The sequence below is a fragment of the Ciconia boyciana genome, chromosome 7, assembly GCF_034638445.1.
Source record: "Ciconia boyciana chromosome 7, ASM3463844v1, whole genome shotgun sequence".
NCBI classification, from domain to species: Eukaryota; Metazoa; Chordata; class Aves; order Ciconiiformes; family Ciconiidae; genus Ciconia; species Ciconia boyciana.
The window spans coordinates 19,299,924-19,323,159 of NC_132940.1; the positions used below are offsets into that span (position 1 = coordinate 19,299,924).

General features: G+C 40.2%; 1 protein-coding gene across 2 annotated transcripts in view; it reads right to left on the minus strand.

Moving 5' to 3' along the window:
- TGFBR3 (transforming growth factor beta receptor 3) overlaps positions 1-10,992 on the minus strand; it is a 124,896-nt gene extending 113,904 nt beyond the window's left edge. For both annotated transcript variants that reach the window (XM_072868123.1, XM_072868122.1), the window contains exon 1: positions 10,741-10,992. The gene's annotated coding sequence lies outside the window, so the exon portion shown is untranslated. The remainder of the gene's footprint in view (positions 1-10,740) is intronic.
- Positions 10,993-23,236: the final 12,244 nt, after the last annotated feature.

Consider the following 23,236-nt stretch of genomic DNA (forward strand, 5'->3'; position numbering starts at 1 on the left):
TTCAAAAGAAATTTCCAAGAGAATAATCTTTTCCTTTGGGGTATATCTGGGTAGCTATTTTTGTCACTGAGGTCATGAAAGAGCATATTAAAAGTATAACCAAAAAATCCCAACGAGGAAGAGGAAGAGAAGATGACATGAGAGCTTCGGGTTTACTAAACATACTGTTTTCATGCCGGTGCTTTATACTACTACAAGCTGTGAGAAAGGCTGGCAAAAGAGGGCATCTGCAGCTGGAGCCATTGAAGACTCTAAGAGGGACAGTCTGCTGGGGTCATTTTCACTGAAGTTTGCTGTCGTAAAGGCCACTAGTCCTGATAAAAGTGAGGGCCTAAAAAGCACAAAAGAGCCCATTTCCTTGAGAAGTATCATTTCGTAGATGCAATCAGGAATGAGTGCTACTGGGAACATCAGGAAGAATGTTACTACTCCTAGATTTTACTAGGTTTGATAGAAGACTGGGGGAGTGGAAGGGGGGAAACACATTTTGAAGAACATGACAACAAGAGGAGGAGGAAGTATGATGTTTTAATTTGGTTTAAAGTAGGAGCCTCTAATGTTCGTGAGAATTTTAATGCATAAAGCTTAGCTAGAAACCACTGAAAAATATGACGCTTTTGCAGGACAGTGGGATGCGCTGTCTGGCCCGTGAGCGTGGCCACAGCCACAGAAGGACAGACCTCATTGCTACTCTAAGCTAGAGGACAAACAGTGCTCCTTGACTCAATGGTATTTAAAAGAACCTGACTTTGGTAGAGCCAGCAGCAGTAAGCACAAAACACAAATCACTTCAGTACACTACTGTTATCTCTCTACCTTTCATTAACCGAAATTTTTTTCTTTGTAAAAATCTTCTACTTGTCTTCCTCAGAATTCCAGTCTTTTGTGGATTTTTTAAAACTATCGTTTCAACTAAAAAGCCACCTTTAATACTACAACATGACCAAAGAATTCAGAAGTCAGAAGCATTCTGCTTACGCTTAAAAAAAGCCATGTTTTCACTAAGGATTTCCCAGCCCTCACTGACAGGAGCTACCAGGACATAAGGCTCTGTGGTCTATGGATGGCTTGTTACTAAGAAATCACACTCTGCACTGTTCTGCCACCATAGAAAGGTATCCATCCCCATGCCTGCTTACCGCTCTCCAAAAAGGGGACAGGACTCTGCTCTATGCTTGAAGAGCTACAAATCAAAATGACCAAGTACAAGCCCTAGGATTAAGCTTTGTCTTCAGAACGTCTGAGCACCTTTCTACTCAGCCTGTTTCTGTACTTCTAGCAAAACACCTATTACATATTACTCTTCTTGAGAAGGGTGGTCTCCCTAGCTTTGATTTTTACCCACTGTTCTTCTCCTGGGAAATTTATTTTTGCCTACTTTTTCAAAGCTTCTCTGCCTAGTCCAACCTAGCAATATGTACGCCTGTGGTGGCCACAGCCACAGATTTGGGGGTGTTTTTGTTTCCTATTAAAGGCTTCTATAGCATAGGAATTTGCCACATTTATTGCTGAATTGGGTTCTTATTGCTTTATTTTCCCCTTTTATTTCTGTTCCCTTACGCTTTTTCCCCCAATAGTCACCATCTGTTTCTTCAATCACCACCTACCTTTCCCGTAGAAGTTCTTCCCTTGCCTTAACTCCATCCTCCTTGTTGTCTAACCTTTTCCTTTACTGCCTGAAGAATAACTTCCACTTCCTCTCCTCTTTATCAACATGGACTCCGGTAATTCCCTCCTCTTTCCATGCATGGTGCCAGGGGTTGCACAGCTCTCTACAACACTGCTAACAAACACTCCTCTACCAAAGCAAGCCAAAAATCCTCCTCCTCCAAGTCACATCACAAGTCCCACCAAAGTGAATGGGGATACTTGAGTGAAGCCAGCAGGATCTGTCCCTTTCTGTTGTTTTGCCATAGCAACGTGAACCCATGTTTCTAGGCCATCCAAGAAGGCCTTCACAGCCAAAGCTTTTTCACTTTTTGTTTGTTTGTTTTACGCATGGCAACCATTTAACTGATTTAACCAGTTTTTCTCTCATTTGTCCATGCTGGTTCCCTATGTGAATGTAATGAATACATGTATTCCATGCACAAGTAAAAAAGGCAATCATTTGTAATCAAGTACATCCAAGCTCAATAAAAGAAAAAAAATCACAAATGGTTAACTACACGAGCAGTTCTATAAACTTAGGAACAGAACCGTTTTTGAAAGAGTTTATTTATAACCCTACTCCTATTAAATATCCATTTTAGCAGATTTCTTTTTTATTAGATGACATTTATCCTCTGTCAATGCTGCGTGATTTGCACACGTACAGGTCGGAAAGCTGACTAATAAGGTTAGCAAATATTAATGTGGAATCAAAAATTTGTATGTATTTTTTTAATGCCTATGTCCAAGGCATATACATGAAGTTCCACCATTCAGAACTCAAAACAGTAACTTATTCATAAACTACTAAGGGGACAGATTCTGTTTTAGAAACAACAATGTGGTTTCATTTTCAGGGAATATATGAATAGTAATAAAACTAAAAATCCTGACATATCAAAAGCCCAGGGAAAAAGTAACTCTGATGTCCTGCAGTTCACATGCTGCTGTGCTTGTAATGGGACATTTCAACAAGTCACAGTTAAAGGCTATGGGAACTGGACAAGTGCCAAGGGAAGATGTTTTATGCCATTTAGCAATTGTGCCCCTCTATTCCATGTGACTTTTGTTTTAACATTTTGTTTATTTATTTTCTTATTAATGTATTACAATGTAGCCTGCCACATTACAGGAAGCCACAAAATATACACAAATGAGTCCATAAAAGATGTGAAACCATTCAACCTTTTTTGTAACGGTTTACTGAGGTTGGTTTTGTTACCTGGTACATATTTTGCCCACAGCTGGCATGAAGCTCCAGTTTGGATGGGGGTGTCTATTCTCAGTATCATTTCATTACCAACTTTCCCTTCAGCTTCCCAACATTTTTTTTTTTAATCACCTGACTTGAATTGCTGTGAGTTTAGATCAGAGAAATAAAGTCATGACACCAGACACTGTGGAAGTTTCAGCTGAATAATCATTGCACAATATAGAACAAAAGTAATAGACAGTTTACAGAAACAGGATAAAAATCATTCTGTTGTATGTTCCCAGGACTTCCCTTCCCCCAAACATAGGGACGTATACAGCTGAATCTTTCCAGGCTGAGGGGCAAGGTTTTGCTTACCAAGCGTAAACAAGAGAATAGCCTCTTACAGGATCAGGATGTAGGAGGGTTTCAATAGGTGGAAGGGAAGGAAGTGCATTCAGGAGTCTTTTAGTGGAAGGAGTACGTAAGGCTCTTCCACGAGAAGGAGGCTAGAACAGATTCCTTTTTGACAACAGCAGAAATTCCTAGAGGTTACCGAATCTCTACAGAAGGGAGCACGCACGGCACTGAGGACAGGGTTTAACAAGACCAACGTGTAACTTGAGTACCAGACTTTTCTACCTTAACGTAGAGCCCTCGGGGACATCCTACATCAGAGCATCTCTAAAGCGAGTGGAGAAAACAAGATGTTGGCGTGCCGTACAGTTCTTATACTCTAATGGCTCAAGCAATCTGCAATCTAGTACCAGCTTCAGCCACATATTTTCCATGCAACTCGCAGTTAGTCTATTCTTCCACAAGCAAAAAAAGTCATAACATGACCTCGACATGGCCACAGCAGCCCCCGCATAACACCTACCTAGAAAGACAACACTACTTTAAGCAGCTCTGCTGCCATCTTCTACTTAGAAGATGGATGAAAAAAAATCTCACTGCTCTAATCAGGGAATACCAGTGGCACAATTATATGCCATCTTCCTGATGAACATTCAGGTAGCAGGAGGAGGAAAAAAGCAGAGACTTCTAGAAACGTACATACATAAAGACTGGGTTAAAGTTTTCATGGCAGCCCAAGAAATCTACGAGTCTCAAATCTACATTTAAATAAAACTCAGGTTCCCAATGAACTCAACCAGTAATATCTCACCACAACTAACAGGAACCAGGCTCATGTTTTTTAAATGGGACTTGCTGCTTCTGAAAAGTTTACCCTGAAACAAAAGCATTTCTAGTGCATAGGAATCTTCAGGCTGAACAACAAGATCATAAATTGCATGAAACAAATCTCTACAACCTTTCCTCCTCATAGTTAAATTTATTTGGCCTAATTACTTTATTTTTTTATGGTTTCTAATTGGAAACAGAATAGGTTTCCTGGCACTGGACTATCTTACTCTTCACAAACACAGTAGCAGCCAACAACCTCACACAAATTTCATTTATCTTAAGTTTTACTTGGCTCAGTTTCTAATTGCACACCTAAACTAAACAGATAACAGTTCTAATGTACCTATCAAGAAAGATACAACCCTAGGGAAGGCATCTTCTTCTGGAGAAGGAGCCACAGCATGATGAACGTTGCCAACAACTCAGCAAGGCTTCTTCCACTCAGGGTAAAAGATTTCAGCAAATTATTCTGTCAATAAATGCTTGATGCTGTTATTTTTTCAAGACTAAACTGCAAAACCTTAGAACTGCATCTAGAAATACTCCAGCTGGAACCTTCATACCAGGAAAAAAGCTAAATCAATCTGTTGGATTTAAAGATCTTGAAATGACCTCTATACATTTAGAAAAGTGGTTTTGAAACCATGGCCTACAAACACCTGAAATTCTCTGGGTTAGTTGTGAGAAACCCACAAGGAGTAATAAAGAAAAGCAAGACTATATCATTAAGCATAAATTCGCTATATAAGGATGCAACCCGGGGCGGGGGCGAGATGGTCAGCAAATTGAACAGGATTGAAAACCAGCATTTCCCATTAAAGGAAAATTAGATGAGGCGATACAAGTCAGCCCTCCCCACTGCCACTGGCCATCAGATACTACAAGATGTAAATTAACAGGTTAAAATATTAACTACTAGTTACTTTAAAGTTAACTGTATGCATTATTAAAACCACATTTTGGGAAAAAAAAAAAAAAAAAGAAGCGTGTGTTGAATTTTGCTCTCTAGAAAAAGCCATGCTCTAGAAAGCAGGTAGATTAACAGATTATTTCTTCAGGTTGCTCAACAAGAACACAAGATAAACACATTTATCAAAAGTTAGCTGTTAGCCACTAAATTTTCAGATGCACATCTATAAGATAGGAAACTTCTCCCACACAAATAGGGAAGACCTTAAAGTGCTATACAGTTAATAGAATGAGTCAAAAGGAGCTTCCCTTTGTGTAGGAGTAATCTACCCTCTCCCTAATTGTCCGCCAAATAACCAGTGTAATTTAATTTGTTGGGCAGAGAAACACATTCAGGTCAAGGCAAACCTTTTTTCATAAAAATTATCATTTATAAGCACTATGATGAGGATATGGTTCAATCAAGATACATATCACTGGCATGTTCCACTCAGAATGTAGATATATTCCCATATAATTTTTACCATATAGAATTTCCTGCCTTTCATTATTTTTTATTAAATGTATACACAAAGACTGTAAAAAGCTTTGAACACAAGTTTAGGGCGACGGAAGGCCACAATAAATTCCTATATTCATATAAATAATTCGTGCATCTTGTATGCCAGAAGGAAATCCCTGCACCTCATCACTGGAGTAAACCAAATCACCAGATCTACAAGTATTCAGAAACACTGGTCTTTCTAAACACTGGAGGGAGGCACTAATCCATCACATAACACAAGCTGTACATACTGGAGGACTGACTTGATCCATTAATGTAATAGCCTTAATATAAGAAAAGGCCCATCTTTTCAAATACCTCAATAGCTGTTTTGTAAATCAAACCTGAATTTTGCTTCACTCAGATCATTGTCAAAAACAAAGTATTGCATTAGTGATAAAATACTACCACAGTTCTCAATCACATTGTCAAATGCTGCTATAGTCTAATAAATTACTTCTATAAATCTAAGACAAAAAGAGGACATACCGGTCTTCGATCCACCCCCAGCTTCTTGACAAAGAAATACATATATTCAGCAGATCTACACTACACAGTAAGCTTACTGGATAACTTGGGATTTTTTTATTGTCCCTGACTCACACAATGAACCTACACTGATTTCCAACAGAAAATGCCTATGCTTACAAAGGAAATCGGAGTATAAGTGAATTGCCATTCTTTTTCAGGATCATTAACGTTACCTTATGTATCAAAGCCCCCATTGCCTTCTGTGCAGAAAAACAACCTATACATGTTAGCTCTATAATTAACCTGTTTCAGACCCATGACCTCTAGATAAGCTATTCTCCTGCAATCTAAATAGGTCTCTTGCAAGGTCACAACTAAACTTTTTTAAAAGAAGGGCCCTTTCCAGCTGACTCCCAAAATCTTACAAACATGTTGCAACAGAAAAAAAAAGAGAAAATAAAAAGTATCTGAACTTGGCCAACTAGTCCATTGAAATTAGACAGACTATTAAAGAGAAGTGCTAAATATAACGGAATTAAATTTTTGAACAATAAACAGATATAGCTCATTTTAAAGTACTATTGACAGAATGAATATGAAATAATGATTTTCACATTTTCCTCAATAAATTCATTTATTTCATTATAAATACATCATAAACTAACACATTTTGCCAGACATAGTTATTTTTAAGCAGTACAATTCAACAATATAACACTTACAATGCAATATATAAAATGTTCTCTGCTGAACTTGACAAATCTGACTGTTTAGCTACTCAAGGTCATAAAGTATGTTCTTTTAAAAAAAATCTATTTTGCCAGACTGGAAATAAAAAATATGGGATATATACTAAGTAGCAGCTTTGAAGTCCTTCTTCCAGTGATTTCCAGAGATGCATAAATCCATTTCATTTTGGCTACCACTGAGTTAATTGTTGCTGTAATAGCGCAAGAAATGCTGCTCTATTGGATGACTGCCAGCACATAAAAATGCGAATCCACAGTTATGGATAAAGCAATCCCAATTGAACTACTTCTTTGCTAGTATGTTTTTATGGCAAAACATGCTCCTATTCATGAAGTGGCTAGAAACTAGCATACCGTGTTAATCACCACAAATATTACTGCTATAGAAGTAAAGCCTATTTTATAATACACCAATATTTTGTGGAACTAGATCAAAAGTAATGTGATTGCAAAGATATTTGCAATCCGTATCCCACAGAATATTTTCTGAGATCTACATAAAGTGCCCAAGACTTGGTAATTCATGTCTTAAATGTTAACAGAACATTGTCAGACGTATCAAACAAAACAACTGTAAGACAAATCAGGCAAAGCTTTAGCGCCATTTTCAAATAGCATTAAAACAGAAATCTCACTTTGACTTTACAAACTACGTACGCCGGCATCTCAGAGAACCGTATAGGGGAGAAAGTTTCGTGATTCCACAAAAATTATGGAAGAAGGAGATCATCAATGGGACTTTACATGCATCGTTTTGTACCTTCAGTGTCTGGCAACATCAGGTAATGCTCTTAGAAAAGAATGTGTGGGCACTGGAATATGCCTATACCTGGTCACTGAAACAATGTGAAGAAAATGCATATTCATTTGATACCTCAGTAGCAGCCAGTGCCATTCCAGAAGCAGAGGTGCTTACATCTCTTCCTTTACACCTGACCTGAGACTGTTAATTTCAGTTGAACTATATTTTGTCTCCACTTACTCTAGGACCTGAGGCTAGGAGAATATACAACTGTTACCACTCACAAGTAGCAAATCCGCTACTCCGTGACAAATGCTCCCAGGCATGTTTTTACCCCTCCATCAGTGAAAGACAGCTTACCCCAAAGTATAAGCAGCAGGATCTCTCACATTTACTGCAGAGTAAGAGCCCGTTCCCTGGCTCTTACCAGGGAACAGCTGACATGCTGCAAATTCCCATCTTCACTTCACATTCAGCAATCTGTATACCCATACCTTAAGTATTTGCCATTTGGCTGCACCATAGTAGAAAGCAGACTTGCCAGACTAAAAAGCAATATGGATCAATGCAAGTAATCCAGTTAACCTTCTTTGGCAACAGTCTTTACATTCAGCATTCCTGGCACAAAAGACGTAATCAATTGTTACACCAATACAAATCAAAAAGAAAAATCACGATTGATCCATGCTGAGAGCGTCAGTTGACCTTTACAAAAATAAGCTAGTAATGACTTCTTAAAACCTAAGAGAATATCTAAAAATATTCTCTCTTATGGAAACCCTAAATACTAGGAATAGTTTCTTGTGAGAATACAACTTTTTTGCAACTCAACTTTAGCTCCCAAGATTTCTATATACAATCATAAACGTGATACAGTAATAGTTTTACTGTGAAAATACTTTGTCTAGCTCACTATCTAAAACTTTACGGGATTACTCAAAGTATCATTTCTTGGATTTAATTAAGTCATCTCAAACATCTTCAAAGAGAAATTCCATTTAAATAAACCTCTAATGTTTTTTTCAAGTTCAGTTCTGGCTAATATGACAAAAATTCCATTCAGAAGAGTGGAAGACATGCCTGCTAGAACAAACTAATAAGCAAGCACTCAAAAATAATGTGTTTATTCCAGTGTATGGTTGTGGGGTTTTTTCCAAGTAAATTGACATTCATCTCCTAGAGAAATACTATCAAAAGTATAGGCCCAAAATTTTAACAGATTGCAACTGCGGTAGGAAGAGAGACTTCATAGACAGAAAGTTTCGTGTTCCCCCTGCTGGTTTAGCAATTAACTTCAAAACGGTGGTGTTCCCAGAGGTAGGCATCAAGATGCTGGGGTATTAAAAGATGTTTTGCATGCCAGAGAACAAAAATTGAAACTTACTTCTTAAAAGAAATCACATCCAGAGTAGGTATATATCACTTACCTACTCTGACTAGGTGAGGCCCTCGACACACAAAACATGCATCAGAATCAACAACCAAACAAGACCTCCCCAGGGAGAAAAAGCACGGTAGAAGGGAAAAATTTGAAGTGTCACTTTAAACTTAACAAGGTTGGACTATAGCAAACAATGGGGGGAAGCAAGTTTCAGAGTAAAGGACTCTTCACCGAAGGAAGCCAACAACCTGCCCCCCCTCTAACACCCGTCCCTCCCTTCCTCCCCCAGCTAGCCAGGAATGCCGAACACCGGCTGCAGCAGTTGGTGTCGGCCCAGGTCTGCGTCCTAACAAGAGCAGCCCCTCCTCAGCTAGAATTCAAGCCCTGTAAGCTTTCGTGGGTTAAACTGGAGCTCTTCAAAAGAATAAGCATCTTCCACTAATGCTTTGCTAACGCTCTTGTTGGAAATACTTTGACAGGACACCTGTGCAGTGCTATTTAAAACCCAGCTACCAACTCATATTGTCCCTGGCATTCAAGGAAAAAACGTGGACTGTAAGGGAAATAAAGTATTCCTGGCAAGAAGCGATAAACAAATAGATTTTGTCTTTGGAAGAAGTTGTATTTACACATGTAGTTTTAAAGTCTTCCACGTGTGAGACTACGATAGCAACAGTGCTCCAGGTCACTGCAAGCCAAACCTAATTGGTCCCACAAGCCATCAAAAAGCAGGTGGCTCTCTCACTTTGGGTTTTCTCCCCAGAGGGGGGCCTAATACCGTCCTGTTTCGCCTCATCCAAAAAAAAAAGTAAATAAATACTTTGGTATAAATACAGACCCCACCAGGAAAATTTCTTTCTTAGAACAAAATCATGGCACTCATTCATCCAAGTGTCTCTCTCATAGGTTACAAACCCTATCAAGAGGTTTCTGTTAAAAATGAACTGTGCTGATGATCATGCATTTGAGAAGAAAATATAAATGATGACAATTAAATTATAACAGCTACAGCTTAATAGCACTGAGATAAGTAGATTTACATCTAGTTACATCCACAGCAAGTGGAAAAGACATAACCACACACGCAGCTATACCTGAAGTCTTTTCTTTTGAAAAAGACAAGAAGTATCATCTCCCATACCGTTTGACTTCAATGACAACAACTTTGGAATTACAAGTGCATCTGAAACTGGGGAAAGCTGAAAAAGTTACTTAATTAACATCTAACTTTAACCGCATATTATTGTTATTGCTAGGAGAGATGTACTCAGAAGGCTGCAGTGAATCGACTCCAGTTCATCCCCTGCAAAACACACACCGGTAAATGCCACAAGTCAACAACTCCTCAATGAAGCGACATGATACTGGCCTTTGTATTATTCTCACAGACGCTGAATTTACACTCTGCTAGTACATTACAAAGATCCCAGCTGGCCTCATCACGGGTAGGATGACCCCGATACGCCCGGTGCTGTTGGCATCCGTAAAGGACTTCACTTGGAGCCAGTGAGTAACTCGCCCAACACGTACCAACCAGCCTGACGCAAACGATTCTCGCTGGGACACCTGTAGCTTTTACTCGCCAGAAGCCCACCTCACGCCTCTCCGCTGGATTCTCACCGGGAGCCTGCACGTTTGCACGGTCCGGACCGGCGAGCCGCTCCCGGCGCTCCTCGCCGCACACACGCCGATACCGCCCGTCCCACCCCCGCGCAGGTCCCGCTCCCCTGAGCTCGGCAGCTCCGCGGAGGCCGGCGGCCCCCCTGGGGGACCCTCCCGCCGCGCCCAGCGCCGCCGCCGCCCCCGCTCAGCCCCACGCAGGGTGACATGTCGCGGGGCGCACGCCCCAACGGCCGGCGCATCCCCGCGGGGCGCCCGCGCGTCCGCCCGGGCCGGGCCGCCCGCCGCACCCACCTGGCAGCAGGTCCGTCCACGCCGCGTCCCGGGGGGCAGGCGCGCAGCAGCGCGGCTACGCCATGGGCACCGCGGCGCCGGCCGGCCGGGACGAGACAGGAGGGGAGGGGAGGGGAGGGCAGCCCTCGCCGAGGCCGCCCAGCGCCGGCCACTACTGCCCGGCCCGCGGAGCGCGGGAGGAGGCGGCGCGGAGGAGGAGGCGCGCAGCCGCCCGCCCGGCCCCCAGCCCGCGAGTAACCCCATGGCGCGGCAGCGCCGCGCGGGCGGCGGGGCGGGGCGGGGCGCGCGGGCGGCGCCGCGCCGCCATTGGGCGCGGGGCGGAGACAGCGCCGTGACGGCCTCCCGCGCCCGCCTCCTCCCCGCGTGCCCGCCGCCGCCCAGCGCGCGGCCCGGGCCCCGCGCGCCCCCGGCCTGCACCTGAGCCCCGCCCGGCCGCGGGGGGCGGGAACGTCGGGAACGTCGGGCGGCGGCGAGGGCCGGGCGGCGGCACCCCGCGCGGTTCGACCAGGCGCGGCTGTGGAGCGGGGCGAGGGGCAGAACGGCGGTAGGCGCCGCTCACGGCAGCGCCGGAGAGCGGCGCCCTCCCGCTGGCCTTCGTCAGCAACAGCTTTAAATTGTCTGCGTTCAAAAATGCGCTAAGCAGTTGGCACGCCACGTCAGTTAACTTAGTTTGGGCTTGTGGATCATATCGGGTGCTAAATATACGACGCGGTGTGAACTGTAGCCTCAGCACCTCCGTAGCGCTAAGGTACCGTCCCCGGAGCGGAGGCCGAGCACCTCCCGCGCCCGGCGCTGCCCCGCCACCGCCGTCGCAGCTGCTCCGGGAGAGCGCAGGGACGGGCCGGGGCCGCCGTCCCCCTGGGCGCCATCCCCCTGGGCGCAGGCCCCCTGGGGCGCTTTCTCGGGGAGCGCGCCGGTGCCGTCTGAAAGCCGAAGTGGGGAGGAGTTCCAGTCAACACCACGCAGTCGACATCGCATACGCTGAGCAAAATAGTCCTGATCGTTCGGGGTTTGTTCCTGTATGACCGAAAATAACAGAACATGTTGCTCAGTACAGAATACACTTCTAAGTTCGTCAAAACTACAATTTCAACAATGTCAGGACTATTGAGTTTTGGAGTGAGCTTTCATTAAGGGAGCTTCATCATGGGCGAGGCCTTCCCACCCGCAGCCCAGCTCGACAATAATTTTCTCCTTCAGCAAGGACGAGCAGAGAATTAGTTTCTGACGCGGTCTCTTAAGACTACAAGGCCGGGTTTGTGCTGCTCTACCGTTCTCATTACCTATATATCCTTTAAAAGTCATGGTAATTCTTAGCACTACTGGCACTTTGCAAACATTAATACAGCAAAGCTCCCATCACAAAATTGAGCCCTAATCCTATTATTCTCCAAATAAGCAAATATTCCTGTATAGGCATGGAGACCATGCAGAGATACAGAGAAATGCAGAGGAGTTTCAGAATGTTTCAACAAAATTTTACTAGTTTAATCCGCTTTCTTATGGGGGGGGGTCAATTTTTTTATAGTGCTGTTTGACTTCATTAACAATCGGGCCGTTTGTCCCTGAATCATCAATGCTGAGTCCTTACATCTACCCAAGAGGTGTGTTAAGAGAGTTCAGACACAATTTAGTCACTCTTGAAATGCCAATTTGCAACCTAGAATAATCCCTTGCCACTTCTACTTAATTTTGATCTCTATCTATTTGGACGCGTCTTACTCATCCAGTTCTGCTGCACCTACCATACATCAGTAAATGGCTGGGTCCTGGGAAGTGCTGAGCACCCCCAAAGACTAGGCCTCAAAACTTCTACATTATCTGTATATGAGAGCATTATCTGTAGCAAGTAAACCAAAGGTTGCTGTAATAAGCATTTAGTCTACATTAACTACTTCAGTGACCAGGCTTATAAAACCTGCAGAAACAAGTAAAATACAAGTTCAGACTGCTTGTTGGCAGCCTAAGCTCACTTACACAACTTTTGATTTATTTTTAGTGTTTGAAAAGTTGCGCAGGTTGAAGCATGACATACTCCTCTCTTATCACTCTCAGTCTATATGCAGGATGCAAAATCTTTGCAAGAGAGATGTGGAGGTGGGGGAAGTCCCTTCAACAAAAAAGAAAATTAATATTCTACAGCACTAAACGCACTGTATGTATTTCAATGCATATTGCGTGTCTACTATATTTCCGCTAGCTGAAATTCCAGAGCGCTGATTAAAAATGGGATTGAAACTTAAGCAAACCAATTATTTTTATTTTAAATACTCATTTAGGTCCCAATCCCGCGAAGATTAAATTAAACAGATTAGGTTCACTCAAATGAGCAGCCATGAGTGTGTGAAGTCAAATGTGTGCACAAGTCTTGGCAAAATCAAATTCTTTGTACACAGGTCTGACCCCAGCCAAATTGTTTTCACCATTTTCACTGATGTTGGTTAAGAACTGATTCTTGTCCTTGGAGCCAACTCTGTTAGGTACTGAGCATCTTTGACCATAGTTCAGACTTTACACTGCTTCCCCTGGTGTCTGAAAAAGTTCAAGACTTTCCAAGACGTGTTCAACACTGATTCTTAGTTATAAGCTAATATGTAACTCAGATGAGAGTTGATGTATATGAAGTTGAAGGACTGAAGATGTGAAAAATTGCCACATAAAAGTACAATTAGGTGCATGGGTTGGCTCACCCAGGAACATAAGGATACACAGTTGGCTTTGGCAATTTTTTTTTTTTTTACATTTCATGGCAGAATAAAAAGGAAACGTCTACTTTCCTATTAAAACCAAGGAAAATTCCTGTAATCTTAGCTGTAGTGTTCAATCTTTGCAGCTGTGGAACACAATTATATACGTAATTTACACTTATACTTACTTTTTAAGTAATCGCTGATCTAGTGATCAGCTTCTTGTCCAGGGCAGGATTATTTCACTTAGCAGGCATTGGCCCAATCCAGCAATGTAATGTATTATCCTCACTAAGATGTATGAAAGCTGTGACAGTTCCCTTTTGCAAGAGGTTTAGAGGTTTTCAGAGTGCTACAGAATTAAGGCTAAGTAAATGTCAATTCTTATCTTAAAAACTATGCACCAAGTTAAAACTATTAACATCACTTGTCAGTTTTAATTTCTTTTTTTCTCCTTTTCCTTTTTTTTTTTTTTTCCAGACAGCATCAATTCTGCATCATTAGCACCAACGCTTTTATTTGCACAGGCCTATGAAATTCAGTAGGGATACTTCTGTGGATAACAACTACTCATTTACTACTCACACAAAATTAAGGGCCAGCTTCAATTACTAACTTCACATTATGGTCATAAAGCTCTAACCTGCGCTGAAGAGTCAGCTGAGTTCACGTCACCCAAGCCAGAAGCACTATCAATCCATTAAAATGGCATCTAACCTGAACTAACTAATCCTTCCCAGGGACAGGGCTTATTAATTTGGATACCATTCTATATTATTTTAGATCTTTACAGTAATAAGCGGCATACATATACCAGCCTCCATCAGCCCTAAGCCAAAGGTCTTCACATCACACTCTGTTATACGGTACAGACACATCCCATGTTACTCTGGGCTTACATGAGCCTAACAGCCTTGGCATCAGCCAGGTTCTTCAGCACCCAACATACTGGATAACCAGCAAGGAGCTCAGCTTAGCACACTTACCACTGATTCAAGAAGTAACTTCACATAATTTTAAGCAGACACTACTGAAGATCATACAGTGTTATTTATAGTTAACCAATGCTGATTTATTGAACCATAGCCACAGCATTCAACTTCTTGTGAAATCAAATTTCACATAAACTAACATTTTTTAATACATTGGAGTTTAACGATAGAGTTAGAGTTCACTTGTTCTCAAAACCTTACCATACCAAAAACATTATAGCCTGGGTAATTTCCACAGTTTTAAGAAACACAGAATCCTCTCTGCCTTCTGTAATGATGATAGACTGGAGCTTTGGGACTAAACATGGAGCTAGGGACTACATGCTGTAGTTGGTATGGCACTGAATATGTAGTTGGTATGGCACTTTCATCCCTGGAAGTATTTAAAAGACGTTTGCATGAGCTGCTTAGGGACATGGTATAGCGGTGGTCTTGGTAGTGTTAGGTTTACAGTTGGACTCAATGATCTTAAAGGTCTTTTCCAACCTATACAATTCTGTGATTCTGTGAATATAGTTTCTGCTAATGAATATATTCTTATGATGAATCCACTGCCATAAGTAGAAGTGGGCTTTAAATAGTTGCTGCAGGATGTAGGCATCTGATGATCACTTGCCTATTTATAGAACTATTTAAAAGTACTTCACCCACCAAAAGAAACGGAGGGTACAATAGCTCTACAAAATGTTTATTCTCAAATTGACTTGGAGATTCTAATCTTGAAAGCACAGACTTCCATAAATGAGCAATTTAGTATGAAAATGTTTTCTTGTCATAAAGTATTTCAAGATCACATAAATTATTCTCAGACATTAGTAAGGGCTAATTCTCACAAAACTCTGTCTTACTTCATACAGCCTCTAGAATCTTTTCAAGGCTCAAAGATTGTCCCAGCCACTGTAGCATTAAAAAAAAAAACAAACCAAAGACAGGAAGGACCACACTGTTCTAAGAATTGTTTGCTTTTAAATGTATAGATTATGTTCCACATTAAGTCAATACAGGTTCTGTACTCTGGATCCAGAAAACAGGCCAGCAGCCATGGTCTTGAAATGCTAATGAAGCATTGGTAGTTTTGAAAGTCCAGAAAAGAGTAAATATCCTAATTCACTAAATTTCAGAAAAGGAATGGATGAATAGGCATCCTGCACGGAGATCTTGTATATAAGACTGGTTTGGAATTGGGATCAAGAACAAGGAGTATGTTCAGATGAGTGCAGTTATTTCCCAGGTCACCCAGTCTGTCCCTCTCTGAGGTAAAATGCCATTATTTAAAATTAACTTTGTGATTTAAACTGAAGTGTTTCATTATGCAGCTGGAGGCAGGGAAAGGAAAGGTCTAAAAGCCTTAACCGTAGGTTGCTGACTAGGTATGGGTTGTTACGCTGCACTAACTCCATCGTTACAGTTATATGAGTCTACCCATACAACCTTTAATATGAAGGTTCAGTTAGTAAAATTAAGCCATTAAAAGCTTCTTTGGAAATAACTCATTAATACAAACTAATGAGGTAAAATTCTACATTCCTTACTGAATGATCCTGCATTCCTTGAACACCTAAAACTTTTGCCAAAGGTAAGTAAATGTTAGTGTTTAACTGTTAGGCTTGTCTACACTTGAAAGTTACTTTGAATTAAGGCAGGCAATGAATTTCAAGTGCAGCAGCAAATCTGGAATAATTCCAAACACAGACAAGTCATATACGACCCAATCCTGGAAGGTACCATGGGTTTTGGACTCAAAACTGATGCTACATATCCAATTCAAATAACACATTCTTAAAGATTTCAGGTTAAAAAAAAGGAAGGAAAAAGACCAAGACCCTCCAGCATGACTAACCATGCCCTTTGTGCCTCCCACTCTTACCTGTATGCCTTGCACAGGCTCCCCTATACCCAGCACTCCTCTTTTACTGACTCTGATACGCCCCTTACCCTCCTTCCAACATTTTTCTGATAAGATGTTTATAGGCCCTCAACCTAACAAGTGCAAACACAACAGACCATAAGAGGGAGGAAAGAGAGATTGTATGAGAGAAGGGAAAAATCAACAAAAGATCAAACAAGAAAAATGTGAAACTAGCATACCTTCACTGCTCAGTCACTTCTTTCTGGCTGGATCCCATTCCTCATATTGCATGTTGTCTGTTTAAAGCCCAATCCAAAATCTAATCAAATAGGCAGAAGTCAACAGGTGACTTTAAACTCTTCGGTTCTGGACAATTTTCTTTATGTTTGATCATAACACACCTAGAACTTAGTCATATTAAAAAAATATTTAATAAACTTATACACATATTTTCAGATTCAAGCCCACATATTAAATAACTGATATTCACCCTTGTTAATACTTAAAATATGGAATTATACATATGACTAAAATTGCACATGTGGTTTGCAGGATTGGGTCCCAAAGTGCTGTATTCTGTTTTGAACTTTATACTGCATGCTTGTGGTTTCAAGACCATATTATGGGTGGAATTCTTTGCAGCCAAGATGTAAATATCACAGGCTAAAATCTTCTTATGGCCTAAATGGCCTAATTACTTTATTATTTTTTATTGATATAATATCCACAGGGTGCCAAATGTTTTACTGAAAAACATCAAGACAAAGCTGCTGCATAGAAAGCTAACAACTTCAATTAGCAAAGGTAAGTGAAAGAAAGGAATGCAAGACAAAGTAATTGAGCACTGAAGTTTAACACACTGTATCAGTTATGTGGCTTGGATATTTTCTTTTAGCCTTTTTGATCTTTTTTTGATTTGTTTTGCTCTTTTTCTTCCCTTCTCAATCTGATTTGATTGCAAGGACATGATCCACGGGGTCATGACACAGAAATGGAAGGAGATTCAAGTACAGCCTGCCTCACAGATGAAGCAGAGCCAAAAATCAAGCAGTTAGATACATAGTCATTATCTTTCATAAACTAAGTTTCATCCAGCACAGTAAAAATGCCTGAAATGAGACTGCTTAAGCTATATTTCTGTCCCAAAATAAATTGGCTATGTGTTCAGAATCTAGCTATAAATCCCAGTGAAATTAGAAAATTTCATGTGAAGGGGAAAAAAAAAACCACACCAAACAAAAAAAACCCACTCAACCAAGCAAAAAACAGGAGTTACGAGTCCTTACTTTATTACATAAAGCTACCATTTTGTTATCAGTCTGTTTGCAAAGGGGCTTGAGGATGAGGAGGTCATGAGATGTTTATAAGGTGAAACATTATGATATTTTTGGAGCCCAATTTAGGCAATCACATTTTAAAGTGGAACCATAAAATGAGTCTCTCTTTAGTATACAGTTTGTTTCCAAAATTGCTCCCCCACAAGGAAAAGTCACCCATTTAAACCTACTAGCTATATGAGCTTAAATACCAACCTGTGGCAAAATTTCTGGATTTGGGAATCACTGAGTAATATATTGCCCAGGCTGCAATTTATTTCTTGTTTGAAATCCAAAAGTTCGAGGAAGGAATTCTGCACTGCTGCTCTATGCCAGGTTCAGAACTGCTCCTGGAGAACACACCTTTATTTTTCTTTTGCAACAGAAATTACCAATACTACTACAAAAGAAATGTGTAAAAATGCTTAATTTTATACTTTACTATGTGACTTTCAGTTTAGATCTAGCTAGCATTATGAATTAATGTAAAAGTTTTTCCTTCACATATACTGTGCAGTGTTAACTATTTCAGAGGACATATTCTTTTGTCTTTGTGTGTATGTATAAGAATTAGAGTCTTTTTGCAAGTCTTGGATCTCAATTTCATCCCTCCAAGTGATCTGTTATACATTACATTCCTTATTTTGCTTTAGACTGCTACTGATTAATGCCTTATGTTGGATATTTGTTTGTTTTTCCCACATGTTAGTTCATCGTCCTTGGAATTACAATAACACATGTGCCAGGGAATGTGACCTATCAATCTTAAACTGTCCTTCATTGAGTCTGAGTGGAGATGTAAGACAAGTGCATACATATAATATTTGAAGGGTTTACACTTAAATTTGACACATAATTTGCTGCTGGAAGACTTTCATGTTATACATTGATTCATAAAGTATCAATTATTTAGTGTAGACGTGTGTGAATTGCTATCAAAATCCATTCTTTGTTGCCATTCACACACTAAAAAAGCCAAATGCAAGTTTCTTTTTCCTTTGCATATACAGAAAAGATCAAGAGAGGTCTTGAGAAAAGAGAGAGGGGGAAAACCAACCCAACCTCCTATCTGCTCCTTTACCAAACCTTGAGAGAAAAGATTGGCCTTTCCAATTCTTGGGTCTCTTGATTGCACTAGTGAGAATGGGGCCTGTGGAGAAAGACAATCTTTCAACATAGAAGTCCATGCAGATAAGTTGAAAACAGCTGAAAGCACCTTGAAACAAACTGACCAACAACACCAATCATAGCACAGATCCAAAGACAAAAAATTTGAAATACCAGTTCACGAGCCGTCTAGAGTATATTCAACTAGCTGCATTTTCATTAATATTCCTCACTAAGGGCCCAAACACAAGCCTTGGTAATTCTCACAGCTGTTTCTTGTAACCCACCAACATTCCCTGCCTTGCACAATTTATAAGAATTTTATGTATTTCTGAATTATTTGTTTCACAGAACTGGCAATGTCAAATATGAAGGCGATAATGAGCTGAAGGACATCAGCAAACTAAGTACGTCAGAGCCAGTGCCCCCGATGTTATCATGTGGAAATTGCTTAAAAGCAGGGGCAATCCAGGCCCCACTATATCACAGGGCCAAGAACCTTTTGTACAAAACAGGTTGCTTACACTCAGCACGTGTGAGCTGTGCATCTGTTGAACCATCTGAAGTTTATCAGACAGAAAACAAAATTCCACACTCAGCGCTGTTGAAAACCATGGACAAAAAGAAACAATCAAAGGCGAGTTATACTTTTAGCAGAGATCATAAATTTATGTATCCAGTAAATTTGCTATTCAGGTCTTTCCATTTTGCTGTTGCCTTAAGGATTAATTTTATCTCGAGGACTGGGAGTTTCATCTGCAACAAAATCTTTTTTCTGAGGTATTTACAGGCTGGCGTGGTAGGCATCCACCATAGCAATATAGATCTGCAGGAGGTTTCAAAGCTCACACTGAAAAATTCATGCTTTTCTGAACTAGCCAAAACGTACCTAAAAAATTCAACTTGCATAAGGTGTAAGAGACCAAAATTACTAAGAAAGAAGCATTATGTGCTTGCATTTTCTTTTTGATACTTCATTTCATTCAGTTGCTCTTTGGGGGGGGGTGGGGGGAGAAAGAAAAGAACCCACAAACCATTTCTACACAACATACTCTTTTTAAAACATGGAAGGACAACATTTACCTACTCTAGAAAATACACTGATACATTCAAGTACACACAGACAGCAGGAATATCTATAAACCAGAGAGCTCTGTGTTATCTCACAGATAAAGAGAACACATTTTTTCATGTTACTTAGATATGTATATATTTAGATGTCAAGATATTTTGATATCAAGAGGCAACAGAAGCAGAATAGTTAACTACATTGAAAATTGTTCCTAATGTGTGAGCTACAAAACTATCACTATGAGGGTGAGAAAGGCCTCATGCTAAAGAAGACTGGCTGGCCTCCATCTGTCTCATCCTCTTTCTCCCATGAAATAGACCAACCACTTTGTTAATGAACGGTAATTAATTCCAGAAGGAATAGGGGATACAAGAACAGATTCCCATAATCATTTTAAAAAAGAGCAAGACATCTTAATGATCAGACTGTGGGTATCTCTCTATTAACAGCTAGTGCAGTACAATAGGAAGGGGTCTGCAGAACAAAACCATAGGTGTTGAGGGTCTGATGTCTACACTACAGACAGTTTATGGGGAATTATTTCCAACCAATTCCAGTGTGGAGTGCATGTCCATTAGTTGTTGGAGCATGTTAGGTCCTGGGTCACAGTTTAATTTCACCCAGGAGGAATCCCATTTGTGTACTCTGAGACTGCAAACCATCTTGCGAACCAAAGCCCCATATGTGGGAATGACCAGGAGGTTCATTTCCAAAGCCCACTCCTGATCCAACGTAAAATGCTGAAGTAGGCATATCCCAAATACCTCACAGGACACAATTTTAGTCTAACTGCTCTATAGGGACCCACATGGGCCAGAGAAACTTACAGACAAGATACTGCAGGGCACTGACAGCACTAACACTTGCTGCCTGCCATATAGATGCATCTGATACTATTCTAAGATGTTCACACTCAAAGTGAATTCAAATTCACAAAACATTTTTAGTTCTCTGCTTCTAAGGGTTGAAACCTATGCCAATGCAGAGAAACAGCTTTCATGCACTGCTCTGCCCTTCTTTATTCCTATTTTGACTCCTTGTTGTGTCCAGGCTTTGGACTGGCCCTCTGCTAGGGAGAACTTCACTGACTGTCCATGAAGGAATTGTAGAATCCTTCTTCCCAGTCCTCTTTCTCCTCTCAAACAAAACACGAATGACTCCTCCATTACCCTTGGAACCTTACATATCCATACATGTATGTGTGAGGCAGATATACCAGAGGAGATACTATCTTGTGCTTAACTTTATTTCTTAAATGCTTTTACTTCTTCAAGGTAAAAATATTCAACCACAGTCCTATGTCATTGTATGGGATGGAATTCAGATCCCTGAAGAGAAAGCAGCTGAATTCTTTGGGTCCAAAGTTTCAGTGTTAGAAATAGAAAAGGTAGAAAATTCTCTTTAATGCAGAAGGGATTACAAAGGTAATTTCTTAACAGCTGCATAATAAATCCCACATACAGTCATGATAAAACAGACTTACTTAGCACAGGTATGAGAACACTTTTTTTTTTAACCAAAACCAAGAGTGGTTTCTCTGATGCAACATACTTTCTTTTACCTTTTATGTAAAAAAGTGTGGTGGCAACAAATGAAACCATCCTCCATCCAGCAGAAAGGCTAAGTTAGCATCTGTTAGGTCAAGTTAGCAAAAGACAGACAAAACATATCACTGGGCTGCTCTCTTTTCTAATTACAAGAAATGCAGTTAATGTTTGAGAGTAATTCCTATCCTAAGTAGTAAAACTAAAGCCCATGTTGGGTTTTGTGTACCTGTTGAATTTCTGTAGGTAAAAAAAGTCCAAACCAACATATTCAGCAGTTTAGTTGAATTTTCTTGTTCTACGTGTAGTTTTTGAAATACAGGTTTATTGTACTACTCAAAACTTAATCCTTGGTAACTATTAGCATTTTATTAACAACGCCTATATGTACATTTTTTACTGTAACCATATACATCTCTCATAGGGGCATAAGCTGGGGAGCATTCTTAGCTCATACTTGTTTTCCCCATGCAGTCACACATGTGGTGAACAGCTGTAGAAGTTGTAAAATTGTCTTTACACATTGCACATGCTGTTGAATATAATATGCATACACATTATGTATGAAGCAAGTCCTGAAGCAAAATAATGCAGTGAATATTTCTTTTTACTTATTTTTGTAAATAGTTGGCTTTCTTTAAATAGAGACAAATGTTTCCGCTTAAATTCTTTAAACAAAATAATAGCACTTAATTATTCAGAATTGCAGGTTTACCAGTTCTTACCATGCACAAGCCTTTTAACCACCTCCTCTATGGCAAAGAATCAAATGCTGTCAAAAGTGAATCTGCAAAGCAGCTGTTCCTATGGTATTGTGACCAGCTCCACTGCAATAAAATATAGAAATGAAAATGTAAATTGTTACTTAGATATACATTTTTCTCCAGGGTGCTATAAGCAAAAATTGAAAACAGCTGACACTGAGTCACCCTTCTAGATAATAAATATTGCTAATTTGAATCTGATGTGTTAAAGGGTGGGGGGAAGCTCCAGAGACGAACGCTCCCCTCGTTAATATTCTACCACCAAATTGAAAGAAAGGTGGGGTGATTTCCCCATCTCTGGTGAGAACTTAGTTTTCTGAATGCAGCTAAATCAATCCCCACAGAGATATCTTATCTGCAAGGCTCATGAAAAATATCTGAAGAGTAAATGGTTAGCATTTGGAATGGACCACACTGTGCGAAGTAACAGTTATTTCATAATAGATTTCCCATGGTAGATATTCCCAAACTCAACTACGAGGTCTTCACTCCCACACCCACCACAAATTATATTATTTGAATGCTGTGCTATACTATTAATAAGCTCAGGGCAATTTTAAGCAACAAAGTACATATAGCCAAGCACAGTAAAAAGATACCTTATTTCTTGGTTATTATTTAAAAAAAGAAAGCAGATCCATTTAAATGAGAAACACCTCCCTCTGCTCCCATCTTCCATCTGCTAACAAATACAGATATTGCACGTGGGGCTTATCACACACTAGAAAGGAAAGCGTTATACAAGCCCACTGTTAATTTTGCTATGTAAATGTGAGCAATCTTTTTTTAGTTTGCCCCTTTTTCTGCTTTCTTACAGTCCTTGTAACATGTTCAAAAGAATAAGCATTATTTTGAAAACTTCCAAAATTATTTGTAATTCTTTTAATTATATTTTGACCAACTATATACTGTAGAAATGTGCTACCACTTTGATTTTAATGTTAGCATGTATGAAAAGAGAAGCAATCAATTGCACATACAAATTGTTTGCAAGTCTTTCACACTTATCATATTCACATATGCATGTTTTCTGCATACACTAAAACTGGTCAGATTAAACTTAAATATTTTTCCTTTCAATTTTAAAAAATTAGCAATAATCAATTTAATCTGATTTATGGATCTAACAAAAGAGCTTACAAAAATTGTCAGCTAATTTGAGAAA